Here is a 17,328-nt window from a genome sequence, read left to right as displayed (position 1 = left end):
TAATCATGATGCCATTTGGGTTATAGTGGATAGACTTACCAAGTCAACTCATTTTATGCCTATAAATGAAAGATTTTCGCTCGACAAGTTAGTCCATATGTACCTGAAGGAAATTGTAGTTCGTCATAGAGTTCCTGTATCTATTGTATCTGATCGAGATCCAAGATTTAATTCAAGATTTTGAAAGAGTTTTCAAGAATGTTTGGGAACAAGACTGAATATGAGTACAGCTTACCATCCACAGACGGACGGCCAGAGTGAAAGAACGATCCAGACAATTGAAGATATGTTACGTCTATTAATTTCAAAGGGAGTTGGGATGAGTATTTACCTCTGGTAGAATTTGCTTATAACAACAGTTATCATGCCAGTATTGGGATGCCACCCTATGAAGCCCTTTATGGACGCAAATGCAGATCTCCAGTGTATTGGGACGAAGTAGGAGAACGTAAAATACTTGGACCTGAATTAGTGCAGCAAACAAAAGAAGTTGTTGAAGTTATCCAGAAGAGATTGATAGCAGCACAAGACCGTCAAAGGAAATATGCAGATCAATCAAGGAAAGACATGGAATTCGAAGAAGGAAGCTTAGTATTACTGAAAGTATCACCGTGGAAGGGATTAACGAGGTTTGGAAAGAAAGGAAAGCTGAGCCCAAGATATATTGGACCTTTTGAGATTCTAAAGCATGTTGGCGAAGTAGCTTACGAGTTGGCGTTACCTCCGCACATGGAGCACATTCACAATGTTTTTCATATATCGATGCTTAAGAAGTATAATCCAGACTCCAGACATGTAATAGAATATGAGCCAATAGAGCTTCAGGCAGATTTGTCATATGTAGAGAGTCCGATAGAAATTGTAGAGGAAAGAGAGAAAGTATTAAGAAATAAAGTGGTAAAGTTAGTAAGAGTATTGTGGAGAAACCCAAAGGTTGAAGAGTCTACCTGGGAGTTAGAAAGTGATATGAAAGAAAAGTACCCTCATTTATTTTCTTAGGAGATTCTGAGGACAGAATCCTTTTAAGGGGGGAAGGATGTAATATCCGAAATATATCGTGTAATTAATTTTGCTAATAGACAATTATTATATGTGTTCAATATCTATTCTGTGAATTATTTGTTAAGTGTTAAATGTGTTTGGATGTTTAAAAGTAATATTAATTGAGTATTTTAATTTTTATATGTCCAAAATAAAATATAAATAATTGTCATATCTTCCTAATTATTTTTATGTTGATTTATGATTTTATAGGAAATATATGGATTTAATAAAATCTTTTTCTGAGTATTTAAAAACTATTTTATACAATCGGGAACCAACCGACGTCATCCGTTGTTACGTTTTTATAACCCGAAACTCTTCCGAAAACTCCTTCCTAACCTAATTGCAATATTCCGAGCATTTTCCATGTTTCAACTTTTTCGATCCGGCGTACATTTTGTCATGTGCGGGTCCCAGCGCAACATTTTCGATACATTATTCATTTCGGTAAATCAATAAAACTCGTATTCTTGATAAACGGGATCTTTTTATTAAACTATCACAATTATCACCTCGACATATGTGTAACCAGGCGCTGAGACCAAGACCGCAGTACAAATTGTACTGGTTTGGATAATTATCCATAAAACCGATACCGTTTGGATCAGTTTTTATAAATAAACGTACCATTTTGTATCTGGAATGATCCAACAGGATACTAATTTTCCGTAATTATAAATAGCCTTTACCTTATTTTATTCAGTATCAAAAATCATTTGCAGACAGTAATTATATAATTTTCCAGAGAAAATACCTATATTCATAAACCTTTCTCAAAATCAAACTACTATTTGGAGGTGTTATTGAAATCTGCTCGGGAAGCTCTAGTAACCAAAACGGAGGTTTTGAAGAATACTATCAGATTATACAAGTTCCAGAACTGCAGAATCAAAGGTTTATTTTCTGGAAATTTATTTATTTTCGAATTATTTTTATTAAAAATAGGAATTTTTGTTCGGATGATTGTTTGAATGATTTGATGATTGCATGTTGTAGAGCTTGTTTTCCTGATGATTTTCATATGTCATATGACTGATTTGGAGTTCAGTAACATGTTCAAAATTGAGTTTAATCTTCGAATTTTAAAATTAGGGTTTATAAATGTTTTCAATTGAATTTGGGGCTTTTTGATTTAGGGGTTATTAGCTGTTGTATTATAGTGGATTGTGTTCCTTATGAAATTTGCAATCGATTGGTATATAGCTCGTTAACAGAGGATTAGTGAATCGAAGGGAGTTGTGTTTTGAAGTTTTCGTCGGTTCACCGGAAATCGGTGATGTTCTTGGCCATTTTCCGGCCAGGTCAGGGGTTATTGATGTGATTTGATTGCATGGTTGTATTCCTGGTGTTGTGTAGATCATATCTGGAGTAGATGGTGGGGTGAGGATGCCAAAATCGTGTTCTCCGGCCATCCCCGAAATTTTCCGGCGACTAAACTGCAAAATTGCAGTTTAGTACCTGTACTTTTGAAGATGGTGAAGTTCAGTCCCTGAACTTTCCAGAATTTGCATATTTTGGATGCCTATTTTAAAATTATTTAAAAATCATATTTTCTATTTATTTTAATTATAAAAATCTATTTTTAATTTCTGAAAATTCCAAAAATTATTATTTTAATTCCAAAAATTATTTTTAATTCAAAAATAAATATGAATTAATTAGTTAATTAATTTCAGTTAATATTTAATTGATTAATTGGTCAATTAATTCAAAAATTAATTGATTTAATTAATTATTAATTGATTTTAATCAATTATTTAATTAGATTTAATTATTTAAAAATAATTTAAAAATTCCAAAAAATAGTTTCGAGCTTTAAAATATTATTTTAAATTATTTTCAAAGCTCGATAATTATGAGAAAATTGTTTTGAAGCCAGATTTGGCCAACCGAACCTTATTTATTACTCTGAAATTGATCCAACGAGCCGTTTTAATTCCGAAAAATATTTTAACAATCATCTTAAATACTCGAAAGCTTGTTTATGACCCGAGACTTCTTTATAAATGATATATCATTGATTGTTTGACGTGTTATGTGCTATATGTGACTTGTTGGTTGACTGTCGGTTTATATGTTCGGTGTTTACTTGGTTATAGCGTAATTTTCAATCCGTTAATCGGATTTAGGTGAAACGAAGGGTAGATAGAAGTGTGTTTCGAATAGAATCGTATGAGTTAAATATTGATAGATGCTTATAATATATGAGCAGAAGAGGCAAGGGGTAGGAAAGGGAAACAGATAGTCGAGGAGTAAGACGGTTGTGATTGGAAGATAGTACAGTATAGCCAGCTAGTACTAGGCAAGTGTTCTGAACTTTCTCGAAATATATTTTAGTTGATTGATAATCCTGTTGTATAATGCAAGTGCTTTGAAGCACTGAACCCTAAACCCTGATTCCAGTTATTGATCTTGAGTTGTAAACCTTATTCTTTCTAAACCATTGATTGTTGTACACCCGGATACGAACCACAAATATACGATACTACTCCACAAATACATACAATCTGAATACCAAGCACTGAACCGGATTACTTACATATTCAATCTATTGTACCTTATGCTTTGAAATACAAAATCCTTGTAACCCTGAAACATTGATTCCTTTGTTATCCAATTCTTTCATCACTTAACAGTCAAGCTTTGAAATTGCCATACTCATCCCTTGTAAAGATTGAAACCATTTCCTTATAAAATATCCAATGTTGCTTATGATTCTGTTTATTGTTTTAAATTGTTTATTATGTTGTTATGTTAGAATTGGATTGTTTTATAAAATTGTGGACCAGATTCGTGTTTAGACCATATAAATGGTCAAGTTAGGCCAATGTGTGCCTTGGATCCAGTAGTTAGAGCAGTGTTGTGTGCTTTGCTCGGGGTTAGTGCGTGACTGATCAGCGGCCTAACCTTGGTTTTTAAAATGAAAATGTAATATCCAATTCTAAATCATAATTCATTGTTCACTTGATATCATAACCCTTTTTATTTGATGATCATTATTCTCAGCTTTGTCATTGTGACTTGCTGAGCTAGTTAGCTCAGTTGTGCGATATTGTTTATGTTCTTTTCCAGTTAAGAAGGAACCAGTTGGTAACAAGGATCCCCAATCCAGCGCGAGAGCTAGGGGTTCAGGTTGATCGAGTTAAGCTAGTAGGCACCTTTTGGAGTAATTTAAGTTTGTAAAAGTTTGTAATAATGTATAATACTCAGTTCTGAGTTTGAATAGTTGGGATTTGAACGGTTTGTAATATAAGTAAGTGTGTGTTTGGCTTGTGTGCTTACTTTAACCTGTTGCGGTCCGTGGTAGTTGGTAAGTAGGGTCACTGCACATTAGTATTATCTTTATTATTGTTATAAGCAGGTTATAAATAAGGGGTGTGTGTATGTGGACCCCAAACTTCTGACCCGGGTTTGGAGGGCGCCACAGTCAAACCACTATCCTATTCTGGATACAATTCTATCCTTCATGTCCTTCGATTGGAATCTCTTTGAGCTCGACGACTAACCACTAGATCATTCTTAGTCCGACGTCAATCCTCGGATCTTCTGACTAGGAACTACGGGTTGAGATACACTAATTCAAATAATCGCTTAAACTTAACATTATATCACTATTACTTCTACCCATACGATTTCATATCCCGATTCATATTTATATGTATTATTGAAATACACATAACAATTATGGTTCACATCTTCGAAACTCAGTTCGGTATTTATTTTCAGAAAGTACGTATATTCGTTGTTTTGAAAACAGTACGGTGATTATAAAATATTTTGTCACGACATGTAATTTGGTTTCGTATATTATAAATATATATATATATATATATATATATATATATATATTCTCGTACGACATCTCCAAAAATTGCGGGTTACGTTCCTGTATTTTCAAAATTAATTTCCCGAAAATCGGGCAGCGTCTCCTTTGTTTATCGGCCTACCCGTCGAATCGATCTGACGTCAAATTCACAATAACAATCCAATCACAAATCAATTCCATAAATCCCAACCTCCGATTCAATTAATTACTGTTATAACTCGCATTTTATATTTTTATTTATATTTTTATAATTTATTCTTACTTTTCATTTCGAAATTAATTTTACAACTAATTTTATTTATTTATAATTTAGGACTCAGAATTAATCATCATCGTCCACCGTCGGCTCGCCGAGGCTCATCGCCGACGGCGCTAAATTCACAGGTTCCCGTTTATAACGGATGTCCAACACGAATTTCACCGATTTATCATATTATTTTCCTGCACAAAATCATTATTTTTTTATCACGAAATGAGTCAAATAATCCCTGTAATTAAATAAATTATTCGAATTAAAAATAATATAGAACAAAATCACAGTCACAACACAGAGCACCTCACGCGCATACGCGCTGCACACACGCCGCCACAACTGCGGCACACACGCACACACACACCCAATAGCGCACACACACACAACTTTACACAACACATATACACAAACGTATGCATACATATATTAACAGGAAGGATTCGAGGCTAGTATCCGAAAAAAGGCGGCCGAAAAAGTATCGAAGCAAGGCGGCAGAACCGAGCAGCGGCGGAACAAAGAAAGAGGAGAAGAGAAATCGGGGAGAGGAAGAGAGAGATGAAGAGAGATTAGAGATGGGAGAGATTATAGTGAGAGAGAACAGAGGAATTGATCAATCGATCGAGAGAGGAGAGAGAAAAAAAAAGAGGCGGCCGAATGAAGAAAAGGGGGGGTAGAATTAAGTTTTGGTAGTATTTTTTTCGTTATTTTATCATACTGCCGTTATTATCCCGTTTCGCATTGCAATTAACGATTTCAATAAATAATTTACGGGTTCTAACCGCCCGAAAATTTATCAGAACATGTTTAAAATACTGAAATAGTTTATAGTTTTAAAATCATTTTTTTAAACGCGCATTCCAACCCGCATTTACCATTTAACGAATACACGTGTAGTTAAATAAAAGCCAGAAAATGCCCAAAGTAATTTTAAAAATCTCGAAATATTTAAATGTTAATAGAATAAAATTTTCATGATTTTTGAATTATTCTAGAATTTAATGCAGAATTTACATTTAAATGCGGTTAGAAAATCATTTAAAGATACATCATCAATAAAATATTGATTTCTAAATTTTATAAATTCCTAAAAATAATGAATAAAATTATAAAGCAACAAATATAATTTTAGAAACAATCTTAGCATTTATAAGAATAAATATTCAATAAAATCACTTTAAAAATAAAATGAATTCATACAGCTCGATAATTAATTCTACAATTAATCTTCGCACCCAACCAATCAAACACAATTAATAATATAGCCACACATAATTGACAGAACCATTGCATATTTTATTTATTTAATATTTCGATAATTATATTTACATATCGGATCCGAAAATAGATTACTTAGCCGCTAAGTAATTATATAACGATATAATTTAATACCAGATATGGATAATTATCAAAACTGAACTTCCTATAAAATACTTTATACAAAAATAAATTAATTTTATCTCGCCTTCCGAGAATTCGGGTGTTATTGATTTATAAAATGATTTTACGTTGGGACTCGTACCGGTCAAACCGTACCCCGGATCGAAAAAGTCAAAACACGGAAAGTGTTCAGAATTATCAAATTAGGTTAGGAAGGAGTTTTGGGAAGAGTTTCGGGTTGTAAAAATGCAAAACGGTTGAAGTGGGACGATTTATGATTCTAAAAAGTAATTTTATAATTACGTAAAAATAATCATTATTAATTCTATAAATCCTTATAAATTCATATAATAATCCAAAAATTACCAGAAAAATATCAAAATTATCTATATCTGATTCTGGATAATTAAAAATTAAAATATCCTAATTTTATCAAACATAACCACCCAAATATTATTATCAATCATTAGATAATTCACCAAAATTCACGTAATAGTCACATAATAATTATTTATTGATAAAAATAATTTCACGCGATATGCCGGATATTACAATTTTGGCTGTGAATCCACATTTATTGGAGTCACATCAAGCTGACTTTATGATGGTGCAGTGACTAAGTTTTTAGCTCCAGTTTGCACCATGTGTGTTCCCTGTGCATCCCCAAGGGTTTTAGATATTTTCTTTCTAGCATAAGCTTGTGGTGAACTTGTGTCCCTAACCCTCTTGGCCTGTGCCCCTGGTTGGGAGCTTGTTTCAATGGTAACATCCTTTTGGGAGGATGAAACTAGAAATGAGCTGATTTCCTTATTAACAACCACAGTTTGTTGGAAAACTGTGGTGTAGCTAGGCTTGGGTACACTAATCTCACCTGCCTTATCCTTAGGGTTTCTTTAATTTTCACCCTGTCCCTCACCTAACTCACTCTCCTTCACACTCCCCTCTTTGTGTTTGATAGTTTTTACAACTGGTTTCTTTTGAGAGAAACCAGAGGGGGCTTTCTTAGCTTTGGATTTTGAAATTGTTGTTTTGGTAGCTTGGGTAGGCATTTGTTGGGCCATTAACACAGATGCCATAGCTACACTTGAAGGCAAAGAAATTTGTGAGGTTGGAAGAGTAGAGACAGTGGTGCTTACCTCACTTACCTGAGGTCCCCCCATGATTGGAAAGTAGAAGAGGGTCACCTCTTTGTGGTGACTTGCTCTGTTGAGATCTGCAATAATTCTCCTTTCTTGAACCCAACAATTCAGTTTGTTGGTTGGGTTCTCAACAGCAATATTCTCAATAAGATGGTTAGCAAGCATCATAAAGAATCTAGCATAATAGATACTTTTACCTCTCTTATTAAGTTCCCCTAACTTATAACCTGACTCAAACATGATCATGTCACTGAAGTTAAAGTACTTATCAGTAACTAGCATATAAAGCATGTTAAGCATGGCAATGTTAACAGAATCAAAATTACTCACTTTACCATAAAATACTTTGGTAACTACATCACACAGATAGCTCCATTCCTTTCTAAGACCTAGCCTCCTAATCTCACTTAACTTAGAAGTAGAAAGTGCATAGCCCATAGAATTAAGCATGGTAACTAAATTAGCATCAGTGTGTGGAACAGTAGTAGTGTTATCTGGAATTTTAAATCATGCTTTGATAATGTCACTATTAATGCAGAATTGCTTACCTTTGAGAGTGAAAGTTATGGTCTTGTTAGAAGATTGGTACACAGCAGCTGTCCATATCTCCTCCACAACTTCATAGTAGATTGTGGGTGATTCCAGCATAGCATAACTGAGTTTACAGCTCTTCACAAAGTCCATCATTTTGTGAAAATCTCCAGATTGTGGAATCTCCCTGTTCACAAGAGCTACGAAGTTGTTCTTTTCATAGATGAATCCAGACTGGGACATGATTTTGACTACTGGTGCCATTGTTAAAGTATGAAAATTTGCAGAGAGAGTATTTTCTTTGGAGAAGAGAGGAGTTAGAGCAATTGATTTGAGAATGATAAAAGAATAGAATAAAAATAAATTCTGCTTTTATACTATCTTAGAAATAAACTGTCAGAAATAATAAAGTGAAATAAAGTAACCAATCAAAATAGCCCAAAATAGCCGTTCAAAATAAATAAATTGTCAAAATTCTGTCAATTATCCGTCGTGTTATACCTACAAACTGTAAGTATACCCGATGGATAATGTTCAGAGTTTTAACGGCTAAGATTGAGATAATTCGACGGATGAGAATAAAACAATTATCCGTCGGGTTATAAAATAATCCAGAAAAGTAATTGATTTTTATTAATAAATACTATTCCGAAGGATGATCAAAATCGATGAATTATGAGCATCCGTCGGGATGTAATTTTGATAGCCAAAATTTCATCCATATCAGAAAAATCAATTAAGTTTCTGACTGCATTATGACTTGCAAAAATATCTCAAATGATTCAAAAATAATTAAGCATACCTAACTCACTTACCAACCTTGAAAAGGTGGATTCATCAAGTGGCTTGGTAAAGATATCTGCAAGCTATTTTTCACTTGGAACAAAATGAAGTTCCACAGTACCATTCATCATATATTCCCTAATAAAGTGGTACTTGATGTCTATGTGCTTTGTTCTTGAATGCTGTACAGGATTTTCAGTGATGGAAATTGCACTTGTGTTATCACGGAAAATGGGAATTCTGTCCACTTGTAGACCGTAGTCCAACAATTGGTTTTTCATCCACAAAATATGTGCACAGCAACTACCAGCAGCAATATATTCAGCTTCAGCTGTAGAAGTAGAAACTGAATTTTGCTTTTTACTGAACCAGGATACAAGCCTGTTCCCTCAAAATTGACAGGTTCCTGTTGTACTTTTTTTGTCTATTTTACAACCTGCATAATCTGCATCTGAATAACCAGTTAGATCAAAACCTGAATCTCTAGGGTACCAAATGCCAAAATTTGGTGTTCTCTTGAGATATCTGAAAATTCTCTTTATAGCTACTAAGTGAGATTCTCTAGGATCAGCCTGAACTCTAGCACAAAGACAAGTAGCAAACATTATATATGGCCTACTAGCTGTTAAGTACAGAAGTGAGCCAACCATGCCCCTATAGCTTGAAATATCCACAGACTTTTCAGTAGTGTTTAATTCAAGTTTAGTTGCAATGGCCATAGGAGTTTTTACAGATGTGCAATCCATTAGATCAAACTTCTTTAACAGATCATAAATATATTTAATTTGACTAATGAATATTCCATCACTAACTTGCTTAATTTGTAAACCAAGAAAGTAAGTTAGTTCTCCCATAATGCTAATTTCATACTTACTTAGCATCAATTTGGAAAACTTTTTGCAAAGTTTTTCATCTGTAGAGCCAAATATAATATCATCTACATAAATTTGAATAAGTATACTAGAGCCATTAACATTTCTAAAGAATAAAGTTTTATTAACAGTACCTTTTGTGATTTTCCAAAAGAAACTTTGATAAAGTGTCATACTAGGCTCTAGGTGCTTGTTTCAGTCCATTTGCTTCAGTCCATAAAGTGCTTTCAAAAGATAGTAGACATATTCTGGAAAATTTAGATCTTCAAAACCAGGAGGCTGACTAACAAAGACTTCCTCCTCCAAATCTCCATTCAGAAAGACACTTTTGACATCCATTTGATAGACCTTGAAATTGGCATGGGCTGCATAAGCTAAGAAAATTATGATGGCTTCAAGTCTTGCAACACGAGCAAAATTTTCATCAAAATCTATTCCTTCTTGTTGACAGTAGCCTTTAGCAACCAATCTAGCTTTGTTTCTGACCACTATGTCATTTTCATCCATCTTGTTTTTGAATACCCACTTGGTGTCACTTGGATTCTTTCCTTTAGGTTTGGGTACCAGCTTCCATACCTTATTCCTTTCAAATTGGTTTAGCTCCTCTTGCATAGCTAAAATCCAATCAGGATCCAAAAAAGTTTCTTCTACCTTATTTGGTTCTTCCTTAGAAAGGAAGCTTCTATATAGACATTCTTCTTGAGTTGCTTTCCTTGTTTGAACTCTAGAAGATGCATCACCAATGATGAGCTCAAAAGGGTGATCTTTAGTCCATTTTCTTTGTTGAGGTAGATTAGCTCTAGATGAAGATGTTGGGTTCCGAAGGTATAAAACGCAGCGGATAAACGTAAATAAAACAAAAAATTCGAAACCCAAAACAGGATCCATGTATAATTATGGGCAGATTATGGAGATAACGAATCATACCTTTCAAGAGCTTAACTTTCACGAACTCAACGGAGATCCTAGCTATCACGCTTTATGTCTACCTCTCGGAGAAACACCTCTATGGTATCCACACGAGCACCTTCAAGAACGTCTCACGAACTTGACTACGGAATGGATGTACTAGCCTCCTTCTTGACGATCTGAGTTGCCTCTGCCTCTCTTTGCTGCTAGGGTTTTCTCAAAAACGTACAAGCCTCTTTAACCTATCATTATGTATTTATAATGGCTGATTAAAAAGGCCCATAACAACAAAGCCCAACCCTAGTAGGTATTGGATTAAATAATAAAAACGAATTTCTATTATTTAATTAATAACTAAGTCATACTTAATTATTATGGGCAAAAACATTCCTTTTAATTTGAATTTATATTATCTCAATTAAGTCTTACTTAATTATAATAAAATTCAAATAATCATCAATTAATTTAAATCCATAATTTAAATTAACTATTCCATTAAGTGCTCTATTTGTGCGACCCTATAGGCTATTATTTAATTGGCAATAATTTTATTCTCTAATAAAATTATAAACAATGAGCGGTATCTAGTAATACATCATTGTTACCCAATTAAACAATAATTAAATCGTGATTAGATAAAACCTTTCGTGATTAATGTTTTTCGTGTAATATAATCCCTTTAACCATACATATTATAGATTAAACTCGAGGCATGTATTTAGTCATCCTCTTCAACATTTAATCCGGGTTTACTTGATCCATGAGTAGATTATCAAGACAAATCATTATTTGAGCATGGCCATGCTTTTATAATCTCACTCAATCAAGAGGCCAATAATATCTCTCCTAATTATAGGAGGGTTAAATGCTTTATCTATCATTCATATTTCTCATACGACTCATGATATACCCGATGTCCACTTTTATCATCACCCGATTAAAAGTAACTTTTAATGTAGTCAAAGTATATTAATCCTCGTATAGAAATATAATGATTTCAAGTCAAAGGATCATTACACCATTATCACTGTGAGTCTTTCTTATGACTTTCTTATGACTTTATTAAACATGAAGAATCTCACTGTGGGTCTGTCCAGTACCATGTACTCTCACATGTACCTATGTATTGACTTTAGTATCCCCATACTTATAACCAATGAGATGTGGTTATCTTGTCAAACAACATATTAGTCTATTTATGTATTATTATTGTCCTATATAATAATACTTGACTAGGGACCTTTAATAATATGATATATTATATAATCTCAAATTCAAGTCATGTACTTAAACTATACAATTTGTATCATGATTCTAAGGACATTTATTATGCTAACAAAATATCTCAGTAATTAAGGTCATAATAAATACATTTATTGAATGATCAACTGACATAAAGATTTAAAAGAATAATGTATTGCCTCTAGGGCACCTACACTAACAATCTCCCACTTGCACTAGAGCCAATCACCCATATATCTAATACCCATGGAACTAGTGTGACCATCGTGCTTCTGCTGCGACAAGCCTTTGGTCAGTGGGTCTGCAATGTTATCATTTGTGTGCACTTTACATATGTGTATATCACCCCTTTCATTAATCTTTCGAATAAGGTGAAATCTCCTGAGTATATGTTTAGCCCGGGAGTGTGATCTAGGTTCTTTAGCCTGTGCAATGGCTCCATTATTATCGCAGTATAGATCAATGGGATCTGCGATCGATGGAACCACTCCCAAATCAGAAATGAACTTTCAAATCCAAACGGCCTCCTTAGCTGCTTCACAAGCTGCAATGTACTCAGCCTCCATTGTAGAATCAGCTACTATTTCTTGCTTTGAACTCTTCCAGCTTACAGCACCTTCGTTTAGACAAAACACAAAACCAGACTGTGATACAGTATCATCTCTGTTTGTTTAGAAACTTGCATCGGTGTAACCTTTTACAACGAGTTTCTCTTCTCCTCCATACACCAAGAATGAATCTTTAGTTCTTTTCAGGTACTTAAGAATATTCTTAACCGCCGTCCAGTGACCTTCACCCGGATTAGACTGGTATCTGCTCATCATGCTCAAAGCATACGAGACATCTGGGCGAGTACATACCATTGTATACATGATAGATCCAATTACTGAAGCATATGGAACTTTATTCATGTGGTCCTTCTCATCCAATGATTTCGGACATTGGTCCTTAGAGATCGTTATCCCTTGAGACACGGGGACATATCCCCTTTTTGCATTTTGCATTCCAAAACGATGCAAAACCTTATCAATGTATGTGCTCTGACTTAGACCGATCATCCTTCTAGATCTTTCTCTATAGATCCTCATTCCTAGAATGTAGGATGCCTCTCCTAAGTCTTTAATGGAGAAATTGCTCCCTAACCAAGTCTTAACAGCCTTTAGAGAAGGTATGTCATTCCCCATTAGTAGTATATCATCAACATATAGTACTATGAATGCCACATAGCTCCCACTAACCTTCTTGTAAACACACGGTTCATCTTCGTTTTGAACAAAGCCATACTCTGTGACTATTTCATCAAAATGAATATTCCATCTCCTAGAGGATTGCTTCAATCCATAAATGGATCGACGCAATTTACATACCTTGCCAGCATTCCTTGGATCGATAAAACCCTCAGGTTGTGTCATGTACACATCCTCTTCAAGGCTTCCATTAAGGAAGGCTGTTTTGACATCCATTTGCCATATTTCATAATCATGGAATGCTGCAATAGCAAGTAAAATCCTTATAGACTTGACCATAGCCACTGGTGAGAAAGTTTCATCATAGTCAATACCATGAATTTGTTTGAAACCTTTTGCAACCAGCCTAGCTTTATAGGTCTGAACATTTCCATCCATGCCCTTTTTCTTCTTAAAAACCCATTTGCACCCTATGGGTTTTACCCCTTCAGGTGGATCAACCAAAGTCCATACTTGGTTTTCGTACATGGAATCTATCTCGGATTTCATGGCTTCAAGCCATCTCTTAGAGTCTGGACTGTTCATAGCATCTTGGTATGTGAGAGGCTCATCTTCATCTATGAGCATCAAATCACCACACTGAGTCATGAGAAATCCATATCTCTCTGGCTCATGGCGAAATCTACCAGATCTACGAACAACCTGTGTTTGTTGAGCATTATCATTATTCTGCTCTTGTTCCACTTCAGGTTCAATGCTATTTTGCGGTTCTCGATCTTCATCGAGATCTATAGTTCTCCCACTGTTTCTTTTGGAAACAAAATCTCTTTCCATGAAGACAGCATCTCGAGCAATAAACACTTTCTGCTCAGAAGGACTATAAAAATAATACGCCTTTGTTTCATTAGGGTATCCTACAAAAATGCACTCTTCAGATTTAGGTCCAAGCTTGTCAGATTCTTGACGTTTCACAAAAGCCTTACATCCCCAAACTTTCATAAAGTTCATGCCTGACCGTTTCTCTTTCCATATCTCATATGGAGTCTTTTGAACCTTCTTAGTAGGAACACGGTTAAGTGTGAAAGCCGCTGTTTCTAGAGCGTAACCCCAGAAACTAATTGGAAGATCTGCATGACTCATCATCGATCGCACCATGTCCAACAAGGTGCGATTTCTCCTCTCTGAAACTCCATTCCATTGAGGTGTTCCTGGCGGAGTGAGTTGCGATACAATACCACACTCTTTCAAATACTCTCTAAATTCGGTGCTTAAGTATTCACCCCCACGATCGGATCGTAAGATCTTAATACTTACATCTCCGCCAATTTGCTTCTCTACTTCAACCTTGTATTCTTTAAATTTTTCAAAAGAATCGGATTTGTTCTTCATAAGATATACATATCCATATCTACTGAAATCATCAGTAAATGTTATGAAGTAGTAGTAGCCTCCTCTAGCCATTACACGCATTGGGCCACATACATCACTATGTATTAGCTCCAGACGTTTAGTGGCCCTTTGACCCTTACCAGTGAAAGGGGCTTTAGTCATCTTACCAAGCAAACAAGATTCGCATTCTTGGTATGATTCAAAATCAAACTTATCCAAGTATCCATCCTTATGTAATTTGGATATGCGTTTCTCATTTATGTGGCCTAGACGACAATGCCAGAGGTATGTTTGATTTGAGTCATTTATTTTAAGTCGTTTGTTTTCTATATTACAGACAGGGTTATCTAAATCAAGAACATATAAACCATTAAATAAACGCCTTACATCCCCAAACTTTCATAAAGTTCATGCCTGACCGTTTCTCCTTCCATATCTCATATGGAGTCTTTTGAACCTTCTTAGTAGGAACACGGTTAAGTGTGAAAGCCGCTGTTTCTAGAGCGTAACCCCAGAAACTAATTGGAAGATCTGCATGACTCATCATCGATCGCACCATGTCCAACAAGGTACGATTTCTCCTCTTTGAAACTCCATTCCATTGAGGTGTTCCTGGCAGAGTGAGTTGTGATACAATACCACACTCTTTCAAATACTCTCTAAATTCGGTGCTTAAGTATTCACCCCCACGATCGGATCGTAAGATCTTAATATTTGCATCTCCGCCAATTTGCTTCTCTACTTCAACCTTGTATTCTTTAAATTTTTCAAAAGAATCGGATTTGTTCTTCATAAGATATACATATCCATATCTACTGAAATCATTAGTAAATGTTATGAAGTAGTAGTAGCCTCCTCTAGCCATTACACGCATTGGGCCACATACATCACTATGTATTAGCTCCAGACGTTTAGTGGCCCTTTGACCCTTACCAGTGAAAGGGGCTTTAGTCATCTTACCAAGCAAACAAGATTCGCATTCTTGGTATGATTCAAAATCAAACTTATCCAAGTATCCATCCTTATCTAATTTGGATATGCGTTTCTCATTTATGTGGCCTAGACGACAATGCCAGAGGTATGTTTAATTTGAGTCATTCATTTTAAGTCGTTTATTTTCTATATTACAGACAGGGTTATCTAAATCAAGAACATATAAACCATTAAATAAACGTGAAACACCATAGGTTAAATCATTCAAAGCAAAAGAGCAATTATTGTTCTTTATTGTAAACGAAAAACCTTTCTTGTCCAAACAAGAAACAGAAATAATGTTTCTGCGAATCGCAGGCACGTAAAAACAGTCTTCTAGTTCTAAAACAAGCCCAGAGGGTATAGATAAATAATAAGTCCCTACAGCAAAAGCAGCAACTTTTGCTCCATTGCCTACTCTTAGGTCCACTTCTCCCTTAGCCACAGTTCTACTTCTCTGCAGGCCCTGCACATTTATACAAATGTGAGAAGCACATCCAGTATCAAATACCCAAGATGTAGAAATAGACAAATTGACTTCTATAACATAAATACCTGATCCAGAAATCTGAACTGCTTTCTTTTTCTTCAGATCCTCCAAGTAAATTGGACAGTTTCTCTTCCAGTGACCATCTTTCTTACAGTAGTGACATTCACCCTTGGCCACACCACCTTTAGGCTTTAAAGCCTGTTTGGGACCTGACTTTGGCTTGGGTGTAGAATCAGATCCAATCTTCTTCTTACCCTTCCATTTGCCCTTCCCTTTGGCCTTACCTTTATTTCCCACCATCAGTATGGGAGCAGGTTCAGCTGTCTTCATGTTGGTCTCATATGTTCTCAACATATTCAACAATTCAGTAGGTGTTTTGTCAAATTCATTCATATTGTAGTTCACAACAAACTGAGTGAATTTGTTGTTCAAAGAATTCATGATTAGGTCAATACCAGTTTCCGGACCAATCGGGAAACCCAAAGTTTCAAGGAAATCAATATAACCAATCATCTTCAGAACATGTGGGCTAACCGGTTCACTCGCCCCTTGTTTGTAATTAAAAAGTGACTTACTCGTATTGAACCTTTCTTGACGAGTTTGGCTTGCAAACATGCTTTGCAAGTGCTCATTGATAGTATATGCATCCATATGCACATGCTGTCTTTGAAGCTCAGCACTCATAGTTGCCAACATAAGACATGCAACATCATTTGCATCATTCTCATCCCTTGTGCGTGCTGCTCGTTCATCAGCAGTAGCACCCTCAGGAAGGGGGCCTGGAGGAGGAATATCAATGACATGAACCTTGCGCTCCTGCCTGAGGACAATCCTCAAATTCCTCTGCCAGTCTAGGAAGTTGTTTCCTCCTGTCAGCTTGTCCTTCTCAAGGACTGAACGTACGGATAGTGTGTTTGTGTTGTTTGCCATTACTCAGTATCTACAATAATAAAAGCGCAAAATAAACATTAGATTGTCTGAGTTAAAATTTTATGTTCATATGATTATGATATATTCATAATATATCTCTCACTATTTTTTTTATCAAATTAATAGCCCTAACTATTAATTCGGAAAGTATATCCCATAAATCTTTCTAGTGAGCCAAGATCCATATTTCGTCATGTTCTAAGTCAACCACTGGTATCCTTAAAACATGATTATTTAGGTAGACAACAGTTGTCAATTATATCATATATAATTCTTGGATAATTTGGTGAACAACAATTGATCTTATCTATCTAATAGATTTTTAACCAAACTCTATGCTTCTAAGTTCATAATAGTTGAATATAACCGTTTATATTCACCTTA

Source organism: Apium graveolens, chromosome 3 (assembly GCF_009905375.1).
Source record: "Apium graveolens cultivar Ventura chromosome 3, ASM990537v1, whole genome shotgun sequence".
NCBI lineage: Eukaryota > Viridiplantae > Streptophyta > Magnoliopsida > Apiales > Apiaceae > Apium > Apium graveolens.
The sequence above is the reverse complement of the archived record's forward strand: the minus strand, read 5'-3'. Positions refer to the sequence as shown.